We start from the raw sequence: 25,414 nt of genomic DNA, 5'->3' as shown, positions 1-25,414 counted from the left end.
CTCGTGTTCACAATCCGCGGGACAATATCGAGCCGCGCGTTTCTGTTCAAGGCGATTACGCCTAGAAATAAGCAAGAAACACCCCCAGCCTGCTGTGCGAGCGTACACACGGGATTGTCCTAGCGTGCGCTCTGAATCGGCGTTCCCGTCGTAGGAAGTAGAAATATAACGCGAGAGTCCCGTTATACGGACGTGTGTTGACACACGGTGCAGACGGCCGCGCGTACTGTGTGCGCGCGCGATCCCTTCGGACACGGAAGCGAGCGACCTTCCAGGTGCACACGCCGTCAGGGCGGCCTTCTGAGCGCGAGGACGAGGAGGGTAAAGTGCCCATGGTATAGTGGGAGGAAGAGAGGGGGAGAGAGAGAGAGAGCAATAGAAAGGGACTTTGCGAAGAGAGAAAAGCTAAAGGGTAGAAGAGACATCGATCTTTGCGCGGAAGCGTGCACGACGCGTCCCTGACGAACGCTACGCTTACGCAAGCGCTTCCGCTTTCTCTCCACAATACGTGGTGGGGGAGGGGGCGCAGGAACAGTCGCCTTCATCCCCCCGCTACGCGAAGATCGCCGCGTTCCACTTTCCTCGCTAAACGCGCACCGTTTCTATTTTCTTCTTGAAGAGGATAGAGGTCACGTATAGAGTGTGCGCTATAAAGTATAACTGCACATCCTTGACACGCTGCACCGCTGCCAATACGAAACGCGAGTCATGCATGCAAAGTGAGGCCTACAACGTCACACGAGGTAGTCGAGGCATGGGATTCCAACAGCCGAGTAAGCAAGAGAGAAAGAAAGAGAGAGAGAAAGAAAGAAAGAAAGAAAGAAAGAAAGAAAGAAAGAGAAACGCTTGCCCCGTTCGTGCGCGTTCGCCTACGGCCCGAGCTCGTCACTAGAAAACGGCGACCGCTTGCGTGACGTCACTCCATGGAGTACACACGCTTCGATACGTGCGTCAAACGTAAATGTGACGTCAGCCCGTCGCTGTCCTACGTAATTAACGCCTCCGTCAAAAAGAAAGAAAAGTCGCTCCACCGAAAAAAACACATGCCATTCCAGTAATCGTGCCACTTCATGCGCTCTGCATCTTTTAATTTCTGGCTGCAGGCCCTGCAACAAAGCGCTCAAGTCACAAATCCGAGAGCTTTACTCCCCGAGCACGCATATAGGCTATATAGGACGCAGCGTTACAACTTGACAATATGTACGCTATACGGAAAAGCCCTTGACCCACATGAACAGTTCACTCTTTGCGCAGCGACACAGACAAATACGCGACAGCCTTTTCCTCATTTCCTTTTCCTTCTCTATTTTTCGACTTTCGAACGGAATAAAGCTTCTCCTGCACGTGCTCGACAGTCTATTCAATACCATATTCGGCGTGAACACCACCAGAAGAGGCGACGAAGGCGCTCTTTCACGCGGGACACTGCGTGCGTGGTCTCAACAAGACACACCTTAATTTCTGCATGCTGCGTGTAGCGTATTTTACGTGTTCAGTGTCTGCCGTATCTGTATGTGTCATTTCGTCTATCATCGCATTCGCCCCAAGCAGCATGATATATCCACGTCGCGAACCTCCACAGTTTTCACTAAACAGTCTCTCTCTCTCTCTCTCTCTCTCCAGTCCAAAACGCACACATTTTGTACAGTACCGTCGACCAATAAAATGATGACCTCGATCACCCTTTGCCAACGATACATTAGCCCGTGCACCGCGGACTGCAATAACTAGCGAAAGCCACACGTGAGGCTGAAAACGCGCGTCGTCGTCCGCGTAAGAAACGAAGGAGAAGGAAATATGGGCCCGCGGTACGTATACGTCCGCTCGCCGTAATAGCGGGTCGCCGAATACTCGGTCAGGGCCGCGCGCGCATGCCACGACGTCCGGCCCGCCGGAGAAATCGAGCCTCGCTACACGACTATCCCGGACGACGCCGCGCGCCTGCCTGCGGTACCTGTAACGCGCCTGCGAGAAAGAAAGGAAACGTTCCGAACCAAGGCTTACGGCCGCTCGTCTCCTAACCGAGCTGCCGAAATGGCGCGCGTGCGAGGCAGGCGCACATGCGTTTCTCCGTCACTCGCGATTGCGCGCGTGCAATCGATGCCGCGCAGCGATTAAAACGCGGGGAAAACAAGCCCACCTGGCTCTTAGCGAAAACGGGCTCCTCGGGAGTGGAATAACGCGGGCTTAATTCTAGATCGCTTCCCAGCGTTCAGCCGATGAGAACGGGAGATGACCTTAGACTCAACTGCTGCTCTTGCATGCATATTTTCCCACTCGCAGCGTGTGGGCAGCCCTGTACCATACACTGTTAGCAAAAATGATCCGAGATGGGAGTAAATGGCTTGTCCTCTAGCGCATTCCCTGATGGGAGGTAAATATACTCCGGGTAGGCGGAGTAAAAGATTTACTCCGCTGCTGGACGGAGGTTGTGGAGGCACTTATGGGAGTATATGTTTACCTCCATCGCGGAGGTTGTGGAGGTACTTATGGGAGTATATGTTTACTTCCATCGCGGAGGTTGTGGAGGTACTTATGGGAGTATATGTTTACTTCCATCGCGGAGCTTCTGCGGGCAACTATGGGAGTATATGTTTACCTCCACCGCGGAGGTTGTGGAGGTACTTATGGGAGTATATGTTTACTTCCATCGCGGAGCTTCTGCGGGCAACTATGGGAGTATATGTTTACCTCCATCAAAGCGCTTTTGCAGGGAACTATGGGAGTATATGTTTACCTCCATCAAAGAGCTTTCGCATGGAACTATGGGAGCATGTGTTTACCTCCATTGCGGAGCTTTTGTAGGGAAATATGAGAGTATATGTTTACCTCCATCAAGGAGCTTATGCAGGGAATTATGGGAGCATGTGTTTACATCCATCACGGAGCTTTTGCAGGAAGCTATGGGAATACTTTTTTACATTCGAGGGAGGCTTTTCAAAGTACCATAGTATTTCTTTACAATGATCATGGAGGTTTTACAGGAACATATGGGAGTATCTGTTCACATGACTCAGCTAGTATGCCAATTTAAGAATTTTCAATATTGATTTTCCACACTGAGAAATACACAATATATTGGTTTGCAAGCTAGAATATGCAAACAAAAGTAAGCAAAGTAGTGCTTTGTAGAAAATAAATTTATTGCATAAGCAGAGGCAAGGAAGAAATGGACGACACAAGCACAATCTCTCAACTGGTTTCTGATTCTTTCTTGCCCATGTGTTATCTGCACAAACTAAACAGTAAGAATAGAAAGCAACTCATCCAGCTGCAGGTTTAAGCCAAGACCTTATGAAGTACATAAAAAATACATGGAAATCAGCCACAAGTGCCTAAACAAGGTGCAATACAGTTATTGTAGAAATAACATAGCTATAACAGTGCATTCTCTGACAAATCTAGACTGTGGTACTACAAAAGGTAAAGAGGACATCATTTCTCATTAATATTGACATGTGCAAGAGTTAAAGCAGCAAAAAGTTGAGAAGACGCCAAAACACTTATTGCACTTCAAAATTAAATGATTAGGAAAATGAAAGTTCTGGTAGGCACTAACTGAGCCATTTTTACTGTGACAAGCTGGCAGAGTGGACTAAATAAAGCAGAGTTCAGCTTTGCTTTTTTCCCCCATATTACCGAAAGGCAAACATAGTGGCTAAGAGAGAGTCGTAAGGGATGGTAAAATGTTCATTGTATTGTACCCCGATTTTAAGAGCGGGTGAAAGTGCATGCCCTTAATAGCAGCACCGCCTCACAATTCCTTGCACAGACTGACTCTAGGAACTTTGAAGCCGGTGGATCATGCCCTTAGCACCGAACGTACGTCATGCTTAAATTTCTTAACACAATAACATTGAAAGAAAAAGCAGTCTCAAGAAAAGCAACAAAAGTGGCAGAATAATGACAAGTGGGCTTCTGATGGCCATCATCCAAACTTCCTTACTGATATTCCACCTGGACAATGCTGCTGGTGCAAGAAGGCTTACAGAGCCTTAGAACCACCGTGGGCTCACTTCTGACGATTAAAGGCAAAAAACAGGCAGTGCTGAAGACCGCATCATAAAAGAACATGTGGCCTAGTTGAGATGACAACTTTTGGAACCTTCATTCCGTAACATGTTGGGAAGGATAAAAAGTAAAAAAAAATCTTTCAGTGAAGTGTGCCAATCTGAACTTAACATTACAGCGCAAACACCTAAGACGAACCACAAAAAGACACAACACACACTGGCGCTTTTTGTGGTTCGTCTTAGGTGTTTGCGCTGTAACGTTAAGTTCACAATTATGCACCAACTAGGCCCAAATGAAGTTTTACTGTGCCAATCTGACAACACTGTTATAAGAGATTTCTCACACCCTTCCGAGGAATAAGGGATCTGATTGCTGGCTCACAGCCTTGCTTGCACACAGCAAGTGCTGCTGCGCTCGAGCATGGTCAAGGCTGGTTGTATTAGTGATAGCCTGCATGCAGGCTAGCAGCAGCTTGGCATCTGCTTTTACGGCAGCAGCCATACAAGGACCTTGCTGACTTTTCACACAAAGCCAGTATAATAAAATGCGAGAAACAAAAATTATGAATTACTTATTCAGAAACCGTGCAAATAAGCTATGTATTCAAACAAGGTATATGCAGGTAACTTTTATTTTATAAATGTTGATAATTATGTCTCAAAACAAGTTCAAGGCTCCGAACCAGCATTGCATTTACATTTAATGTAGCTGCATCCACTTTGTAACTTTTCTTAACAGCATCGCTTAAGATGTTGGAAGCCTCAATGGCACTGCATATATTGCACATAATTAAAAAAAGAATATAGACTGTAACCATTGTGAAACACCTCGTAACAGTGTCGCTGTAAGACAATGACACTGCAGATATTACACATAATAAGTAAATAAAAGGTACATATAAGCAACGAAATAGAAAGTGCACTAGTAGCAGACAAGGGAGGCATGTTAAACATCACATTAAAATGGCATAAGGCATTTGAACATAATGCTGAGAACACTTGTGGTTTACGATAATCATCAAGTGAAGCATGCAAAAAAGTGTTAGCCATGTTAGCCAATTCCACGGCCTTCAAGACCTACAATGCCATAAACTAGTGTCTCAAGGTGTACACTCCTGGCCATTTGTGCAACTGAAGTCAACGAAGTATGCTTCCATTCAAGCCAGGGTACCATCTCTTCTCCGGTTTGCACTGCACTCTTTTCATATGTTGAATACAAACCTTGGCCACCTTGGCAAGGAACAGTACCAACAGATGAGATAAAACAAAAGACAAACACAGTGCTGACTGACAAGTGGATACGTTTGCTGCCATGCTTTCCCTTTTCACACTGTCACGAGTCACCGGCAGAGCATGTGCGATAATGTGGAGCAGACGACATTGGTCAGTGAAATGGAGAATGGATACATGAGGTGAGGAAGCATGTGAAGTGTCAGAGAAAAATTGAAGGAAATGGGGAGGAAAACCAAGGAGCGCGCATTGCTGACATGGATGAGAAGCAAGGCAGTCGCATCTCTAGCTGTGCTTTGGAGATGGGAACTAGTAGCTTGGGACCATGGACAGACGAGAGGACATCCAAGAGTTGGCCAACAACAGCTTCCAAGACCTGACTACATCGGCATGACTATGCTCTGCAACCCCAACCCAACGCCACACTGCCATAACCGGCCTTGTCCAGTGCCACAATCACCTGACCACGTCGGCCACACAATGCCTGACTAGTCCAGACTGCGTCCTGTGTAATGCAAGTCTCGTAAGGGGGCTACAACCTCGTCACTCACAACGAAGGTCTGTCTACGTCGTGTTGTAACTACGCAGGCTGACATCTTGCACCACGCCTTGCCGACGTTCACTGCTACTCTGACAGTCAGAACATTCAATTCTTGGGGACTGTCACTTGGCCAGTCAGACTATAAACATTATACAGCTAATTTCTCATTTGTTTTGATTATGTATATACCTAGTTTTGTTAATCTCTGTTGTGTACAGGGTATATTTTGTGCGCACTTACTTTGCTGGTCATTTGTTTTGGGTTATATTGTGTCTTGGGAAAAATATTTAACATATTTGCATTGCGTCTCTGTCCATTCCTGGAGCGGTGAAATTCGTGACAGTTGGCAAGCCTGTCAGGATTTGTTCTTCCTGTCGTGCTCTGCCACATGAGCAAGGGTCTCGCTTATGCCACGGATGTACGGTATTGAAGCCCGTTTTTTGGGGGGTCCAGGGTGCGTGGGTACTGCGTGAGCCAGCTGGCACCCTACTGAGTCAATGAAGTACTCAGGGTATCCCTAAGCCATCAATTCCCACCGCACAAGTGAATTGTCTGCCATGTGGTCTTCTGCTGTTGTGCACACATTTTTCACCCAACGAAGGAGAGAGCAGACAACAGACCTCTTCTGCGAAGCAGGGTGCACCAATGTGTAGTTGAGGTAGCGCCCCGTGTGAGTTAGCTTCCTAAACACCTCGAATAACAGGTTTGGCCCTTCGCGTGGCACAAGGGTGTCCAAGAATGGAAGTTGACCTTCACATTCCACTTCTATGGTGAACCTAATTTTGCTTGCAATTGTTTAAGTGAGCCGTGAAGAGGTCGAGGTTTAAGTCAAGGTTAGCTCGTTTACATCGACACCTAAGGTCTTCTTCACATATGTCAACTGTTTCAGAGTTTTGCAACAACAGAATATTCATCTCTTCACGGATCACTTAAACAGTAATGCAAGCAGCAATTAAGTTCACCATAGAAGTGGAATCTGAAGGCCAACTGTCATTCATGGACAGCCTCGTGCAACATAAAGGGCCAAACCTGTTATTCGAGGTGTTTAGGAAGCTAACTCACATGGGGCGCTACCTCAACTACACATTGGTGCACCCTGCTTCGCAAAAGAGGTCTGTTGTCTGCTCTCTCCTTCGTTGGGTGAAAAATGTGTGCACAACAGTAGAAGACCACATGGCAGACAATTCACTTGTGCAGTGGGAATTGATGGCTTGTGGATACCCTGAGTACTCCATTGACACAGTAGGGTGCCAGCTGGCTTGCGCAGTACCCACCCACCCTGGACCCCCCGAAAAATGGGCTTCAATACCATATGTCCCCTGCATAAGCGAGACCCTTGCATGCGTTGTGGTCATATGATGTGCAGGCTGTGCACGTTCCAAAACGTAAACACGAGCTCATGCATGTGAAAGACCGTTCGAAAAAGGGCAAGTTCCCAGGCGTAGTGTAGGTCCTTCGGTGTGCGAACTGTCGGTATGACTACATCGGAGAAACTGGCAACTCCAAAAAAAGACTTAAACAGCACAGGAATGATGTCCAGAAACGATACTTTGCATCGAATGCCCTGGCCGAGCACTATGCAACTACGTCACAATTAGCTAGGAAAAATATCGCTTGATTGTTAAGGAATGAAATCATTTTACGTGTCTTTATCTTGAATCTCTAATCATCCATGTCCATGTATGCCAAGTACCTTAATCATGTTTTGAGCTGCAGATAAGAACGCTACCTACTCTGCTGCTGGTTTCATTGTGAACAAGGCTCCCGTGGGAAGCCGAAACAAATATATTTTAAACCATTTTGGTTGCGTTTGCTTAGTCCTGACATTTCGCATGGCCCCCACGACTTCAAATTAATGAGGTTTACTGCATGTACACATGTTTGCAATTACACGCTTACTTAATTTCTCTCAGCATGTCTGCTAGGCTACGGTTCATTTTGAGCACCGCGATTTCTCCTCCTCAGGGGCACCACATCTCGAAAGATATGCATCAAGTGCATCTGGAAAATTAATCATTTCACTGTAATACATGTATTGTTACAAACATTACACAAACAAATTTGAAACAATGTCGATGATACTGTCCACAGCTTCCAATTTATGGAGGCTCAATGCCGGCTTCTCAATGAAATTGCGGTCGTTCAGGAAGCACCACCAAAGAGCCCCTGTGATGCTCCTATCCTGAGTGCCAGAACTCCCCACACCAGTTTCGCCAGTTCTTTGCAGAACAGGGAGTCCTAGCCATGGCACTAGAGCAGGTGCCACTCCTCGTCAATGTATACATTTGCTAGGTGTACCTGCAGTAAAAGGGCAGAGACACGTTAAGACTGCTTAGGTGTGGGAACGTGAAAGCATCTTTAGTGAACCAGATGGCTGCAATGTGACGTGCACAATATGACACACACAGTAGGCACACCTTAAAGGGACTGACAACCGATTTTTAAGGACCTAGTTCTTGGCACAACACAAAGCTCACCCTCAGTAGCGTTTACATCTGCAACGGTTACTTCCAAAAGCACATGGATATTATGGCATCACAGAAGTGTCCTTGTTTCACACCCCAGGTTCTATTCCCACCCAGTCTGCCAAACTTTCTCTTAAAGCAGCTAATTTGCTTTGTTTACAGGAACCTGAGAAATCTGACATCAAGCCTTTTTTATGCATCTTTATGGTTTGTGCAATCAGCCATTGGTTTTATGTCACTAACTGCTGGCAGCAAAAAGAAGTATGTCCAGTGGCATTAGTGTAGGGGCTCCACACAAAATTATATGGCTTACCTCTGTTTGAAAGTAATCTTTAAAGAGACTACACAAGCAATACACAACCACTTTCAGTGAGCCCAAGTTGACTTTCAGCTTTGTGAAGCGTAGAAAGTGGTACAGGTTGTACGGCATGGTGTAGCACGATAAACTGGAAAAAGAAAGGTTCTAAAGGACAGAAAAAAGGGAAAGACGGCGCCACACTCAACTGTTTATTAGACACAAAACTTGCTACATATATACCGCGCACACTCTCGACATCAGGGGAAGAAAAGAGCAAGTGTCAGGTCATCTTGTTTGCGTCAAACCGAACAATTTCTTTTTGCATCATATAACAAAACAGATGTTTGACTAACACACGCTTGACCAGTTATACGAATGTGACATGCCTCTAGCAGTTCCTGCGCAGTTTTATCGCTACTCTTACCTAGGATTCTCACCACAGAAAAACTTGGCTTACAGTACAGCAGCACGGTATACAATACGCAGAAAAATGGGCATTCATATGCGCTTTTAAATTGTTTGCATGTTCCCTCATTCAGTCTTTCACACAACGGCCAGTCTGCCCGATGTAGGTTTTTCTGTAACTTAGCGGCACATGTATCTGGTAAACCACAGCAGTGGAACACTTTTCCACGTAGCACTTTGCATGTTTGACTTCGTACATTTGCACTGCACATTCTATGATTCGGGGACATAGGCAAGACAGCGTGTTCGAGGAAGAAAACAACAGGTACCTCATACCTGTTTGCCGCCTTGAGGCTGTGGCTCACCCTGTGGTAATAAGGTGCCACTTGAGCCTTTCTTTGGGAATCGCGCTTACTTCCCTCACTCCCCTTCGGATTATTGTTACATTTGAGTTGCTGCAGCGAGGTTTCTGCCACTAGGTGATGACCGAATGAGGAAATCTGGCATTTAAAAGCTGCTGGACATGATGCTTGAAACTAGACAAAAAAGCTATGTGGAAAAGCGGTCCACGTGGTTTACCAGACACCGTTAAGTTATGGGAAAACCTATGTCGGGCAGATTGGCCATTGTGTGAATGACCGAATCATGGAACAAAAACAATTTAAAAAAGGATATGAACACCCATCTCTCTGCACATTGCAAATCGTGCTCCTGTAAGCCACGTTTTTCTGAGGTGAGAATCCCAGGTAAGAGTAGAGATAAAACCGCGCGGGAACTACTAGAGGCATATTACATTCAGATCAGTGGTCAAGCATGTGTTAGTCAAACATATGTTTTTTATATGATGTGGAAATGAAATTGTTGGGTATCACACAAACAACATGACCTGTCACTTGCTCTTTTTGCTGCCCCTGATGTCAAGAGTGTGCGCAATATATATGTAGCAAGTTTTGTGCCTAATAAACAGTTGTGAGTGTAGTGCCATCTTTCTTTCCCTTCTTTCTGTCCTTTTGTATCTTTCTTTTTGCAGTTTGTTGCACTACAACAGCATGGCATTTAGCAAAGACCAAGTCGCTCAAGAGAAAGTTACTGTGTGGTACAGGTTGTACCAGCCAATCAGAAGAGCTCTCTTAGTATCCGCCTCTGATCACCCTCTGAGCAATTAGACGGCTTGTATCTCTACAACTTTTGGCTTGTGCTGTTAGGCTATCATTACATAAACTATAAATGCAGAAGTACATATTAGCATGCTTTATGAAAAGCCAGAGTAGTACTATACTGACTGGATGTGACATAAATGGTAAGAATGTTCTGGCTGGAAACATTGTGAGTTTATCAACACTGACTGACGAGTAACTGAGAAAGTTGGTGCATGTTCATGGTTAACTTTTGCGTACAACACAAGGGACAGAAGAGAGACCACAGCGCACAAAAGCTACCAATTCAATGTTTAAATGTTTATTTTATGGGAAGGAATACAGAAAATATTTACACTGCATGTGCACTTGTACTGCACAAACGTTCTTTTAGAATGAGGGCAAATGTTGCATAACAAATAGAATTAGAAAGCACAGAGTGATTGCTATTCTGTGTCATTTAGAGAGTGTTCCTCTTTTTCACACAATCATAATGAGAGCGGACTGACACGTCCCAGTATTTAATTGATATTCCTTACCGTTATTGTTGGCCATTCAGTTACCAGAGGTGAAAAAAACAGATGAACAATCTAAATCTGATGCATAGCACCAGTCATGTCAATGCATTGTCATGTGGCACATATGGTGCTCTCCTGGGTGCATGTGAGGCACCAGCCAGTCTGCCCAATGTACATTTGACCAAATATACAGATGATCAAAGGAATAGACTACACTACTGCTAACGTACACAAGACAAATTTGGTGGTATCTTTAACTAAGTAAGCCTCCCTAGCCTGGGTGCCTTTCTCAATTCGCTTGTAGACTGCTTGCTAGGGATACACATTTGTACACACATACATATGTATACACATGCACAACAGTCCACAAGTGAATTGAGAAAGGCGAGCAGGCAAACAAGGTTTACTTGGTTAAAGCAAGTTTGTCTAGTGTGTGTGAGAGGCAGTGTACTGTATTCCTTTCACATGTGGTCAAATGTACACAGGGCAGACTGGCCATAGCTAAATGCGCCAAATGTGTGCCAAAGAAATCACTAGTATGCTCGTCCAACTTGACCGTGCATTGCTGCGATAGGACCTCAGGCTAAATTAAGATCGTTCATCTGTTCTCACCCACGGTGAAGAATTGACGAGAGAAATCAGTGAGGCGTACCACATAAATAAGACGTGTTAGCCAGCCCTCATTGTCAATGCAAGAAAAGCGTCCTTTCGAGATGACAAGGGATAGAAATTATTCTGCACATATTTACTTTTCTTTTTATGCAAATACTGTTTATCGTGGTTTAATGCCTTTATATCACAACTTACATCTTCCCTCTGAAAGAACTTGTGCACAATATAAGCACATATCCAGTGACATTGTTATTTTTAATCCTTCCATGAAACAGAGAGACAGTTGTTAGCAGCAGTCATGTTGTATGGTCTCCCTTCCCTCCCTGTGCAAATTCTGTCCTGAAAAGTTACATGAACTGAATGGCAAACTCATAAGGACACTACAAATTTCACCTAGTGAACGCAGCTGGTTCTCGGAAAATGCACGAATACGGTGATAGGTATGTGTCGGCATAGTGTAGCACGCTAACTTCGACACTACTGCAATACTTCAGCTGTCACACGACTACAGTGCTTAAGAGACCACAGAAGTGTAAGTGCACAACAAAAAAAGCAGGTGCATCAACCATAAATTTGACTTCAGCAAACACAGGCTGTTTCGTGTGGTTAAAACACTAGCTAATATGTAGAAAGTATATGCACAGGTATACTTAGCTATAGATACTCGCCCATCCAACTTAAAAACTTATTATGAGTTGCTGTGCATATGATGCTTGCTCTAGACACTGGTGGTTACAACAAAGATACTTTTAGAATTAGATAAAATGCTTTCATCTGCCCAGTAATCGAAGTTTTATTGATAGCATTATAATTTAGACTTGCTGGCTGAAGATATTCTGACCTCAACAGCACCAAGCAGATTGAATATAAGAATGCCCACTGTGCTGACCAAATACACAGTGTGAAACAGAACAACACGAAAAGGGACCCAAAGTATTAGAAATTATTCATGACAGCTGTTGAATTAGGGCTTGTTGGTTGATTATCACTATTGAAATTACAGAAGTGCCAATCGGAATGTTCTATGTGGTGCAGTTGAAATTAAATTCATTTGATGAGCAACAACGAGCAAATGCTACAGCAAAAGCAACCAGACAATTTAGCACTATGTATGAAATAGTGTTCTTTAATGATTGAGCATCAATACACGGATCTATCAGCTAACTATGTGATCTATACTGTGTTTACTTAAAGTGAAAAATAATGTAACTGGGCATAGACTCTTAGCTGCTACAATGCCTATTTGCATGAATGGGCATAGCTTGCCAAAATTTTTTTTTTATGGGAGAGAAAAAAATCAAGCTTACTAGAAAACACCTCAGTACAGCAGTAACGTCATCAATACTTCCTTTTGGGAGAGTTGGTTCATCTCGAAACATATGGGTAACAGCACAAACAGACCACAAGAAGGCAGACACGTACACACAGTGCTGACTAACAACTGATTTTATTGGCAAGGATAGCACACCTTGTAGGGTGTCTCACATAACTTGAGCCAAGAATTTTTTTTAAAAATGAAAGGCACGTTGGAAGCGAACTGAACCGAATGCATACTATTCGCAATAGCCTATAGTAACTCCTACAATCCTTTGTTTTCCCCATAACTCGCCAATTAATTAAATTTAATTACCCAACTCTAATTATCGGCTGAGGACCCCAAGTATGGCACACAGATTTGTAGAGCCCGTTCAGAAACCACCGATCGAGTTGTTTGCTTTACGATACGTCTCACATAGTCATCTCTTCTGAGTTGCAAAGAAAGTCCGCGAAATATGAAACAAGGCACGTGACAGAGTGCTTGCGCAGTGGTATTGTGCTCCTTTCAAGCGTGCCTTCGGTGAACAAGGTCGGCTCCCGTCGGATGATGGCGAAAATGCATGCTGCAGGCGGAGCGGTGCCAATGAGATAAAGAATGCCCTGCCACTTTCTCGTCACCAGTCACGATGCAGCCAACCTTGTTCACCGAACGCACGCTTCAGAGCAGCACAATACCACTATGCTCCATCACGTGGCCTTCTTCATATTTCATGGGCTTTCTTTGCAACCAGGAAAAAAGGACTACATGAGACATTTAGTAAAGGAAAGAACTCGATCGGTGGTTTCTGAAGGTGCTCTACAAATCTGCGTATCATACTTGGGGTCCTCAGCCAATAACTAAAAGTTCTGTAATTAAACTTATTTAATTTGCAAGTTATGGGGAAAACAAAAAATTGTCTGAGTTACTATAGGCTATTGCGAATAGTATGGGTTTCGTTCAATTCCCTTCACATGTGCCTTTCATTTTTAAATTCTTGGCTCACGTTATGTGGGACACCCTGTATATGCCAGAGTGAAGCAAGGGAAATGAAAGGGAAAATCATGTCAAGGGTGACAGCGTGCCAAGTTCACAAGCGCAATGAAGCCAACCAAACACAACAAAGCGCAAACAATTATTTTTCTTTTCCTTTGCAATCTGGAGCCCCGATAGCCGCACCCAGAAGATCAGATTCAGCATCAAAGAGAGCAAAGTGAGGGGTGCTAAAACAGTTGCTACCGAATTTTCTAATGATGAAGGTTTTTAAACTGATGTGCGCAGTCTTGTCACTGCTCTTTCCTAGAATCGTCGTGACTTTCATCTGGGCCCCACAATCCGTATACTTGCTAACGTGCGCAACTAAATGTGCATATTTCTCATCTAGTGTTTTTTTTTCAGTTTTTGAGGGTGTTCCCCTGAACGGTCATTGATACAGCGAGTAATTTCACGGACAGAAAACATCCCACATGACATGGGGATGCAATACACCACTCCAGTGGAACATTTTACTAACGGCGGTTGGTGCTTCTTCTGGCATCCACGTTTTCTGGCATTACATATACGTTGACACAACTTTCCCAGCTCCTTTCGGGCATAGAAACAAATTGGCACACCGTGCCTACTTGCCGCCTTAAGATTGTGGGAAAGTTTGTGGATGTAAGGGACCACCTCTGTCTTAGGTGCCTTCAGTTGATCCTCAACCATTGCACTTCCACATCCACACTTGAACTTTTCAAGGAGGACTTCTGAAATGGCAGTCAAGACCGAGATGGGGAACCCTGCAGCTAAAAGACGGCTTACCTGATTATGAAAACTGAGCTTAATCTGATGTGGGCACGATTTTTGGAGAGCCTATTCCATACGCAACACCTGTATACTTCTCTTAATTGTCTTGGAGTGTGCCGAGTGAAAGGGCAGCAATTCCTTAGCCCGTGGGTTGGAGGCCCAGCCAACATGTCCATCACTGAACGTAATCTTTACGTATAAAAACTAAAATTGAAAGGTTCGGAAGTTCAAGGGTGAAAGGCAACTCACGTCTATGTTTGCTAAATATAGATAAAACTTTGCCTACTGTAGAGGGTAGGTGAAGGTGGGCTGCTGTTTATAAAAGCACCAAATAAGTGTCAACATGCCCAAAAATTTATAAAACTGGCCCCCCATTAAACACTTGTTCCAGTGTGTTGTCCACCTTTACCTGAAAAATGTCACAAAGATTAGGGGCTACGCAAGACCCTATGCAGATGCCATCGCACTGCAAAAACAGCTGCTTGTCAAATACAATAAAAGTCGAGTTCAAATAAAACTGCAATAAAGATAGAAAATTATGAACGGCCAAACCAACGGTGTTCTGGAAGGATACGTCGCCGTTATCTTCTATGCACTCTTTGACACATGCTAGCAGTTGATTCTGTGGAACAGAATTAAACAGCTCCTGCACGTCTTCCGAAAAACCGAAACCAACATGATCATTTCACTCTAAAAACTGTACTACTGCGACTGATTTCTTTAAAAGTAATGGGTCGTTTAAAGCTAGCGCCTTGAGCTTCTTTAGCAAAAACTGGCTAACACTTCTGCCACAATCCCTGTTCACTAACAATAGTGCTTAACGGAACTTTGGGCTTATGTATCTTGGCTGTGAAAACCCCCCTCAAACTGTTCCCTCTGCTGTTAGATATGTCCCTGGCAAACTTTCCAAGGTATAATTGCTTACAAAACTCAACGAACTTAATTTTTCCTCGCACTTCACTTTTCTCTCCAGGGACACAGTTCTTATTAGCCGCTACCAAACATTTTTAATTGTAAATTCCCTTGGGTAACGTATGTGATTCCGTCTGGTCCTGGTGCCGACGTGACCAATCTTGGCATCGAATCATGACGTCTTCTTCTATCTTATTATAATATGACGTGGGAGACAGGAAATGTTCCAGATTCTTGGAAATGCAGTTGCGTTGTAGGCCTGCTTAAGCCGGGGAAATACCCTAACGAGCTCTCCTCCTGCAGACCGATCACCTTAGCCAGTTGCGTCGACAAAGTAATGGAAAGAATGGTCTTGTCAAGGCTGGAATGGTTTCTAGAGAAAAATAATTGCTTTCCCGATTTTATGCATGGATTTAGAAGAGGCCGTTCTTCCATTGACGGTGTTATTGACTTGGTATCCACTGTTGAACAAGAAAGAAGTCGCCGTCGGTTAGTTGGAGCTGTTTTTCTGGATATTAAGGGTGCATACGACAATGTACTCCATTATGCAATCCTTGATGCACTGGAAGATTTAGACGTCGGTGGCTGGCTATATGCATGGATTGTTAGCTACCTCAGTGGCCGCACGGTGTATATGTCGACACGTGATGGCGACACCGGACAGTACCATATACATTGAGGTGTTCCACAAGGAGGAGTTCTCAGTCCAACTCTTTTCAATGTTGCATTGATTGGCCTTGCATCCGAACTTCCTAGCACGGTGAAGATTAGCGCATATGCGGACGACATATGCATATGGACATCTGGAGCCACCTGTCCCCAAATGCGTGCTAGGCTTCAACGTGCAGTGACAATCACAGCTAAGTATCTGCGGCGTCAAGGCCTCCAACTCTCAACAGAAAAATGTTCCGTGATTACATTCACGCGAAAACAAATGACCAGGTATCCGATAATCATTAACGGAGTAGCGATACCTACGGTTACGCACCACAGATTCCTTGGTGTAGTCATAGACCGGGGATTATCTTGGTCAAGACACGTCGCCGCACTGAAGTCAAAGCTGAAGAGTTTTGTTCACGTCCTTCGCGTCGTTGCAGGAACAAGATGGGGCCCCTCGGAGTCGTCGTTACTCCAATTGTACCAAGCACTATTCGTAGGGTATATACGGTACAGCATTCCGGCGCTCTCAGGCATGAGACTTAGCTGTGTGCGTGCGCTGGAGAGCATTCAAACTCAAGCATTGCACACATGTTTAGGCCTCCCACGATGCACGTCAACCAATGGAACAATAGCGGAAGCTCTTAGTTGTCATATTGGGGTATACTTGCTCTGCGAGCCTCTTCGAATGTACCTTCGCGTGTTGACCCGACACAGGCACCATCCTCTGTCATCGCTCCCTACCATCCTCTGTCATCGCTCCCTGCCACCCACCCAGGTTCCAGCTTTTCAAGGACTATATCGCGCCATCAACGCGTTTTGCAATAGAGATTTTCTCCCGCCTGTATTCCAAGAATACCCCCGTGGGTTCTGCCTAAACCTGTCGTTACATTGCAGATACCTGGAATTACTAAAAAGTCATATCCGTTGCATCTATTGGCCTCAGGCAACTCACCCTGTGGCACATTTCTACAAAGCACGGAGATACTGCACACGTGTATACCGATGACTCTGTCACACCATATGCCTCCACTGCAGCCTTCGTCATTCCACATATGATCATTGCTCGGCGGTTTAAACTAGGCCATAGCTCAACATCAACTGCCGCAGAACTTGTTTCTATCCGGGAGGCACTTAGATTTCTCTCTGAGAAGCCTCCTCACGCATGGACAATATTCTGTGATTGCAAGCCAGCTCTTCAAACGATTGACTGTGTCCTCAGACGGGGCCCGTATTATTCCATGGCTATAGAAATTGCAGAACGGCTTGACCACGCAACTAGATATGGCCACAATGTCACCTTTCACTGGATACCCTCACACTGTGGCCTGATCAGGAACGAACAGGCAGAAGCTGAAGCGAAAACTGCTTTAGATAATGCTTGTGAAGTACGCATTCCGTTCTCACGTACAGACACAAACGTCCTACTTTGTCGCGTAAACCGCAACTCTACGTTAGAACACTGGACCTAACCAGATCGACGACACAAGCGGTTACACAAATGGGACCAAGAAATGAAATTTCGTATGCCTCACAAGCTCAAAAGAAGCCACACGAGCACGGTGCACCGGATTCGCCTTGGTGTCACATTCACCAACCGTTATAGACATATGATAGGTGCCAGTGATACTAGACCAAACTGTGAATGCTGTGAGGTGCCAGAAACGCTTGAACATACATTTTGTGTGTGTCCCACCTACGCGCAAGAACGACAGCAACTTGCCTCTTCCATTGCAAAGATCCATGAGAGACCGCTATCAGACGAGTTTCTTTTAGGTCCTTGGCCTAATGCAAACAGCGCAGCCCTGGTAACAAGAGCCGCTGTAGCTTTTCTCCAAGCCACTGGGCTGGACGCACGGCTTTAGAGAGGCCACAACTCTGAATTTGTATATACGCATCTCTTCCTTATACCATCATCATTCATCGGCCCTTTCCCTCCCCGTCCCTCTTCCCCAGTGTAGAGTAGCAGGCCAGAGCAAGTTATAGCTCAGGCCGACCTCTCTGCCTTTCTGTAAATAAATTTCTCTCTCTAACTTGGGTAATACGACGAGCCCACTCTCTTTGTCAGCTTGCGTAAGCATCAGGTTGTTGCTCTTAAAAAAAGATATGTCATTCAACAATCTCCTATGGTGCGAGTCCGGGGTTTTTGGAGCAAGCTTTAGCAGGCAGTCAACACCTTTGAGAAGGCGGTGGTCCCGATTATCATCTTTTCCTGAGTGGCCACTTTCCAATTTAATGCAGTGAGATCATGTGCAGGAACATCAGCTTGGACCCCAAATTTGGATCCTTTCTGCAGATGATGCATAATCTTCCCTGGTATGTGGACGTCCCCCATGACGACATTGCTTCCATCTTGCGTCATTTTCCTCCTGAACACCGGAGCAACTCATTCAAGATGCAAGCATCTTAATCGCAAGCCAATCAGGATGGTCCTTAAAACACAGAAGATGGAACCAGTCCTGTAAAAGCTGGACTTGTTGTCACAGTTCTGAGTGACTTATTCTGCAAAATCTTTTCACATGCCCCCACACTGGTTTCACAAGGCTGAAGAGGGTACTTACTTCATTAGGGACGAGTCCTTTCCGGATGCAAAAGGTGAAGTGTCTTTCCTTCCTCTTGTAAGGTTGTCAGGCACCTTCCTTTTCCACCATCAACCTTCTACTCAGTCACATCGCCCATGCAACATGCTAGTCAAGATAGTTCGCCTTTTCTATCCGGAAATGACTCGTCCATAACGAAGTAAGTGCCCTCTTCGGCCCTGTGAAACCAGCGTGGGGGTACGTGAAATGACTTTGCAGAATAAGTCGCTCAGGACAGGTTGCACCTTCTATGATTTAAGGACCATCCTGACCGGCTTGTGATTAAGAAGCTCGCATCTTTGAAGCGCCTAGTGGCACAGCTCATGGAGTGCAGGTGGAGGTGCATCTTGAATATGTTGCTCTGTTGTACAGGAGACAAGAAAATGACGCAAAATGGAAGCAATGAAAGCGTCATGGGGGACATCCATATACCAGAGAAGATTATGCAACATCTGCAGAAAGGATCCAAATTTGGGGTCCAAGCTGATGTTCCTGTGCATGATATCACTGCAATGAATCGAAAAGTGGCCACTCAGGAAAAGATGATAATCGGGACAGCTGCCTTCTTGAAGGTATTGACTGGCTGCAAAAGTTTGCTCCGAATGGTACTGTACTAGATTGTTGAATGACATCTCTTTCTTTAAGAGTAACAACCTGATGCTTATGCAAGCTGACAAACAGGGTGGGTTCATTATTTTACCCAAGGGAACTTAGAATGAAAGAGGTTTGGTAGCGGCTAATAAGAACTTTGACCCTGGAGAGAAAAGTGAAGTGCAAGTAAAAACAAAGTTCGTTGAGTTTTGCAAGCAATTAGACCTCGAAAAGTTTGCCAGGGACATATCTAACAGCAGAGGGAACAGTTTGAGGGGGTTTTTCACAGCCAAGATACATAAGCCCGAAGTTCCGTTTAGCACTATTGTTAGTGAAGAGGGATCGTGGCAGAAGTGTGTTAGCCAGTTTTTGCTAAGAAGCTGAAGACGCTAGCTTTGAACGACCCATTTCTTCTAAAGCAATCAGTCGCAGTAGTAGATTTTAGAGGGAAATGATCATGTTGGTTTCGGTTTTTCAGCAGACGTGCAGGACTTGTTTCATTCTGTTCCGCAGAATCAACTGCTAGCGTGTATCAAAGACTGCATTGAAAATAATGGCGACGTATCCTTCCAGAACACTGTCGGTTTGTCCGTTCATAACTTTCTATCATTACTGCAGTTTCATTTGAACTCTACTTCTATTGTGGTAATAGTTCTGCGGAAACCCGCAAGGTGGAGATAAATAATTAATTATGGGAAAATGAGACATCCACTCAATCGTAGCAATTAATTGCTACGATTGACATCTGCTACCCTACTACCTGCTAGCCACCGGGTTAGCTCAGCTGGTAGAGTGGCTGCCCTGGAAAAGAAGTGGTCCTGGGTTCTAGTCCCGGACTAGGACGAATTTTTCTTCAACTGCAAGGCTTTTCTTTAAGGAACCCGCATGGGTTTCCTTTGTAGCAATTGCTATGATTTGGTGGATACCTCATTTTCCCTAAATTAATTACATTTATTGTATTTGACGAGTAGTCATTTCTGTAGCGCGATGGCATCTGCATAGGCTCTTGCGTAGCCCCTATTCTTTCTGACATTTTTCTGGCCAAGGTGGAAAATGCACTGGAACAATGTTTAATGGATCCCGGTTTTAAAATTTTTGAGGTATGTTGATAATGTTTTAGTGCTTTTAAAAAAGCAGCCTACCTTCCCCTACCCCTCTACATTAGGCAAAATATTTTCCATTTTTAGCGAACATATACATGGGTTGCGTTTCACCCATGAACTCCCGGACCTTTCAAGTTTACAGTTTTTAGACCTAGAAATCATGTTCTGTGATGGACATGTTTGCTGGGGCTACTACCAACGAGCTAAGAAGTTGCTGCCCTTTGACTCGGCACACTCCAAGACAATTAAGAGAGGTATAGCGGTGTTGTGTATGGCATCAGCTCTCCAAAACTCGTGCCCAGATCTAATTAAGCCCACGTTTAATAATCAGGCAAGCCGCCTTTGGCTGCAGGTTCCCCATCTTGGTCTTGACTGCCGTTTCTGAAATCCTACTTCCAAAATTCAAGTGAGGATCAGGAAGTACAATGGCTGAGGATCAATGGAAGGCACGTAAGATAGAGGTGGTCCCTTACATCCATAAATTTTCCCACAATCTTAAGAAGGTGGCAAGTAGGCACGGCGTGTCAATTTGTTGCTCTGCCCCAATTAAGCTGGGAAAGTTGTGTCCACATATCTGTAACGCCAGAAAACGTGGATGCCAGAAGGACCACCAACCGCTGTTAGTAAAATGTTCCACTGGAGTGGTGTATTGCATCCCCATGTCATGTGGGATGGTTTACGTCGGCGAAACTGGTCGCTGTGTCAATGACCGTTTAGGGGAACACGCTCAAAAAGTGAAAAAAAAAAGAAACTAGATGATAAATACGCACATTTAGTTGCGAACGTTAGCAAGTATACTGATTGGGTGGCCTGGTTGAAAGAGACGATTCTAGGGAAGGGCAGTGACACGACCGCACGCATCAGTTTAGAAGCCTACTACATTAGAAAATTTGGTAGCAGGTGCTTTAGCACCCCTTCCCTTGCTCTCTGTGATGCTGAATTTGATCTTCTGCATGTGGCTACCGGGGCTTCAGACGACAAAGAAAAATAATTGTTTGCATATTGTTGCGCTTGGTTGGCTGTATTGTGCTTGCGTGGTTAGCACGCTATAACCCTTGACGTGTTTTCCCCTTCATTTCCTTTGCTTCACTGGCATATATAAGGTGTGCCATCCTTGTCAATAAAACCAGTTGTTAGCCAGCACTGTGTGTATGTGTCCCCCTTATTCTGATCACGTTTGTGCTGTTACCCATATGTTACAGCAGTAACTGCAGCACAGTGAATAATGACCGTCATGTATCATTTCAGAAAGTTCAGGCTCATCAAATGTGTATTTGCCAGTGGCAGTTATTCTGGGAACAAGAGATAAATAATTGCAAATATGAATGTTAAACAATGGTAAGCACGCCATGTGCTTAGACATGCAACATAGTTGTCCCACTACACTTTGAATTCTTATGTGCACGGAAACTGCAGAAGCGTGTAGAATAAACAGAAAAGAAGATGGAAATAAAAGCTGCAGCATAGGAAACAGTTTCAAAACAATAAAGCCAAAATAAAAAAGTGAGAAATACACCGTGTACTAAGCAAAAATAATAACTTTTACGCTTTTAGCGCACAAAAAGGGACGAGAGACAGAGGTACGACACGGACACAGCGCTAACTTCCAGCAATTGTTTTATTCTACAAAGCGGTACACATATTTATGGGTAACAGACAACAGCATAAGCATGCACATATGCACTGGTTTCTAATCAAATGAGACAGCAACGAGACGTGTAATGGAAAGTTAACATGATATCGAAGATGAAAAAGCGACCATGCATAGCCAAAAAATTTTTGTAATTGCAAGATTAAAATGCCATCGCCATCAAGCCACCCTCTGTGACACGTTCAAAAAATCAAATTATTTTTTTGAAAGATCGATTGAAGGTGCGCTAACACGAGCGTTCCCCAAACTAGCGATCTTCGCCGCTTCAATAATCTGTGTTAGCATGCCTTCAATCGATCTTTCAAAAAAAGAATTCGATTTTTTAAACGTCACAGAGGGTGGCTTTAATCTTGCAATTAAACAAAATTTTTTGGCTATGCATGGTCGCTTTTTCATCTTCGATATCTTAACTTTCCATTACACATGTCTCGTTGCTGTCTCATTTGATTAGAAACCAGTACATATGCGCATGCGTACGCTGTTGTCTGTTACCTATATATATGTGTACCGCTTCGTAGAATAAAACAATTGCTGGAAGTTAGCGCTGTGTCCGCGTCGTACCTTTGTCTCTCACCCCTTTCTGTGCGCCAAAAACCTAAAAGTTATGGAATGCCAACATGCCCAAACCTACGCTCTTTCAAAAATAATAAAGGTAAAATCTTACAGAATTTGTCAGCTGTTGACAAATTTGACTTCACCCTACCATTTGCTAGCCGCCTGGTTAGCTCAGATGGTAGAGTGGCTGCCCTGGAAAGGCAGTGGTCCCGGGTTCGAGTCCCGGACCATGACGAATTTTTCTTTAACTTCGAGGCTTTTCTTTCGAGGAACCTGTACGGGTTTCTTTTGTAGCAATTGCAATGAATGGGTGGATGTGTGATTTTCCCTTTATTAATTACTTCTCTCCACCTTGCGGGTTTCCGCAAGAACTATTCTGTCAAACAAAAATGAAATTTAAATTGCAGCCAAGCAATTGATGCAAGAAAAAAAGACTTAACATCAGGACATGTTAGATCTAGTTTTATATAGAAAACAATAACAGCTATGAACACAAATAAGCAGCAAGTTGCAAAAATACTTAGCCTACTTAGTAAGCTGTGTTGAGTAATATGTTGATAAACTTATTCACGAATGATACTGAGGTCCTACTCTTTGGAACACATACACATCATACATACCTGAACCAAGCAATCAGATTACACACTGCGCTATGGCAGTCATTCAAGGTTTCCCTGCATTTCTGCTGGCTCCTCCATTATGTGGACACTGGTGTGGGTTACGGCCTCGCCACTACAAAATAAGTTCGGAAAGTTCGCAGTTAATTTATAGCAGTGGCACATTAACGGTGTCACAGTGTGAACACATGCAAGGAGCATTTAAAAATAGTCACGAAAATAATGTTTGCATTAATGAAGGGTGGCCACAGAGGGACCCCTTCATCACCGTAAAATTTTTAACACACACACAGCAGCAACACATTACAAAGAATCTTTGTTTACATACCAATTCAATTTTTTCATGACTTAGTTTAAGCAACTGTCTCGTGTCATGTTTAGTTATGCATAAGTTATGTCAACACATCTTGTCTTAAAAATTTTTAGTAATCTGTACCTGTTGCAAGCTTTGACTGCTTACGTTTTTTTTTTTTCTAGAACTGCTCGTAAATTCAGAACCGCGTAAGCACAGATTATTTACAACGTAGAAGCATTTATACGCGAGGAAACGTCATTGCAGTAAGAATCTGTTAAAATGCAGATGAGCGTTGTTATGCAACTTAAGCAGAAAAGCGGGAGCTCACGCACAGGCGCACATGATGAACACGATTATTTCCGAACGTAATATTTCTCAACGGAAGAAAACGCTTATAATGATTTTCAATTTCGCATTAAAACAATAAATTTGCCTAGCTAAATTCTGACAACCAGCGCTCAGCAAGCATCAGCACGGGTTCCACTGTTGCCGTGGCAGTTCTATTGGTTCTATTCTACGCTCGTGCACTCTGTGCAGACACGAGAAGCACGCACAATACACGTGTAGTTAGCAAGCACGATTACTTACCTTTTGAATGGTACGACGCGGTCGAAAAGCGCTCTCCAAGTTGCTGGTGCTGCGTCGACTCCCAGCCTACACGCCGTTACGCAGTGGACGAGCTGAGGCACGCTAATAATACACATTATTTCTTTGCGACGTCCAGCGAACTTCCCACAACCAGACACAAAAGAGAACGCACTCCAGGGCATGAAAATCGTTGGTCCCCATTTGCCTGGCACGCCACGCATATGGCGAGTTTCAGAGAGACACAAGCTATCTTCTGGCACTTCTGTGTTCGCGAACTAAGTCACATTTCGTTACAACAAACACAAAACCACACGATTAGACAAACACGCCACAACGGCTCGCGCAACCGCCCGGCAACCGGCAGCTGCAAAATAGAGAGCAGACTAGACGAATGAATGCTATGAGCGTCTCCTTTGAAACAGGGTGGTGGGTTGCGCCACCAACCGATCGCATGGGGCGAGCGTCATCTGTAGACCTTTGCGGTTGTGTGGCCCCCGTGATGCCTTAATATTAACCAGTACCCACTCATTTTGTGCCGTATTGCGCCCAACTACGTATAGTTGCGAGACAAAAAAAACGAACATTGAAGCGTCTATATTGCACGCTATACTTTACTGTAGAAAAAAATTTTAGGGCGTATTTTCGATTTTGAACAACATCTGCCGTATGCAGCCAGCAAAAGTATGGCCTCCGAGATCCGCACTTCAAGTCAGCTGTATTGAAGTTTTTTCATGACGTTATGAGCTCCTGCCCGTGCTACGTGCGTTGTCACTTCGTTTTAAATAACTTTCTGCTGTCGTCAACATCAACTGTAGCCTCAGGAATTGTTGACACGGTATCAGGTGTACGCTTGTGCAGCGTGCGATGTTTCCGTGCGTGTTGTAGCTGTTTCAGTCGGAAAGCATCAAATCTACCAGGGTTCATCACTCGTGTAGCGCAGGTTACACCGGTGTCGTCCGCATTTGCTTTCGTGCCGGTGTGTTCAATGTGCGCGGGTTGCGCGCTTGTCGCTCGTACCTTCTGTGTTTATCGTGCGACTCACGAACATTCCTCAGAAAAAAACACATATCTCTGCAGCGTACATGTGTCCTACGTGGTGTGTACTAGAAATGTGCGGTGGTGTACGATGTTTTTGCAGCCAAGTGGCTGCAGTGCGTTCCAGCGAATAAACGCGATTACGTAGTGTTTCCTGGTTATCTTTGTGATTTACCTGCATCTGCGATAGAACCCACGAGGCGTTTGCATGACCTTGCATTGTGATTGTGGAATTTTGTGTTTTGTTTGCCTTCTTCAATGAGTGGCCTTTTATAGACGTTCTTGCTTGAAAATAAAAAAAAAAATCTGTAATGGGGCTGAAATAACTCGGCTTTTTATTCCTTGAAAATTGGCGTGAGTGGTAATTTTACAAGATGATAGCAATCCAGCTCTGGACATCGAGCTGTAAAGCAAAATATCTAAACTTGTTACAGTATGTGAATCTTGCTATGATTTGTCAATATCTCTAGCATGTTCTCAGTGCTGAGGGCTGTGCACTATGTTAAAGGCAAATGTAATTGTCTACTCATCTGA

At 44.5% G+C, this 25,414-nt stretch overlaps 1 protein-coding gene, 1 long non-coding RNA gene and 1 other non-coding gene across 4 annotated transcripts in view; 1 reads left to right on the top strand and 2 right to left on the bottom strand.

Moving 5' to 3' along the window:
- The window catches only part of LOC142572297 (growth factor receptor-bound protein 14-like), a 281,008-nt gene that overhangs the window by 202,180 nt on the left and 53,414 nt on the right, over positions 1-25,414 (bottom strand). The window lies entirely within an intron of this gene.
- On the bottom strand, positions 7,785-24,218 carry LOC142572298 (uncharacterized). The gene is made up of 3 exons (XR_012826038.1): positions 23,846-24,218; positions 22,966-23,077; positions 7,785-8,082 (listed from the first exon to the last, which is right to left on the bottom strand). It is a non-coding gene; the product is annotated as an uncharacterized LOC142572298 (long non-coding RNA).
- TRNAS-GGA (transfer RNA serine (anticodon GGA)) lies at positions 22,506-22,580 on the top strand. Its single transcript has one exon. It is a non-coding gene; the product is annotated as a tRNA-Ser (tRNA).

Source organism: Dermacentor variabilis, chromosome 2, assembly GCF_050947875.1.
Source record: "Dermacentor variabilis isolate Ectoservices chromosome 2, ASM5094787v1, whole genome shotgun sequence".
Lineage (NCBI taxonomy): Eukaryota > Metazoa > Arthropoda > Arachnida > Ixodida > Ixodidae > Dermacentor > Dermacentor variabilis.
Note: the sequence above shows the minus strand (reverse complement) of the source record. Positions and strands in the feature narration are given on the sequence as shown.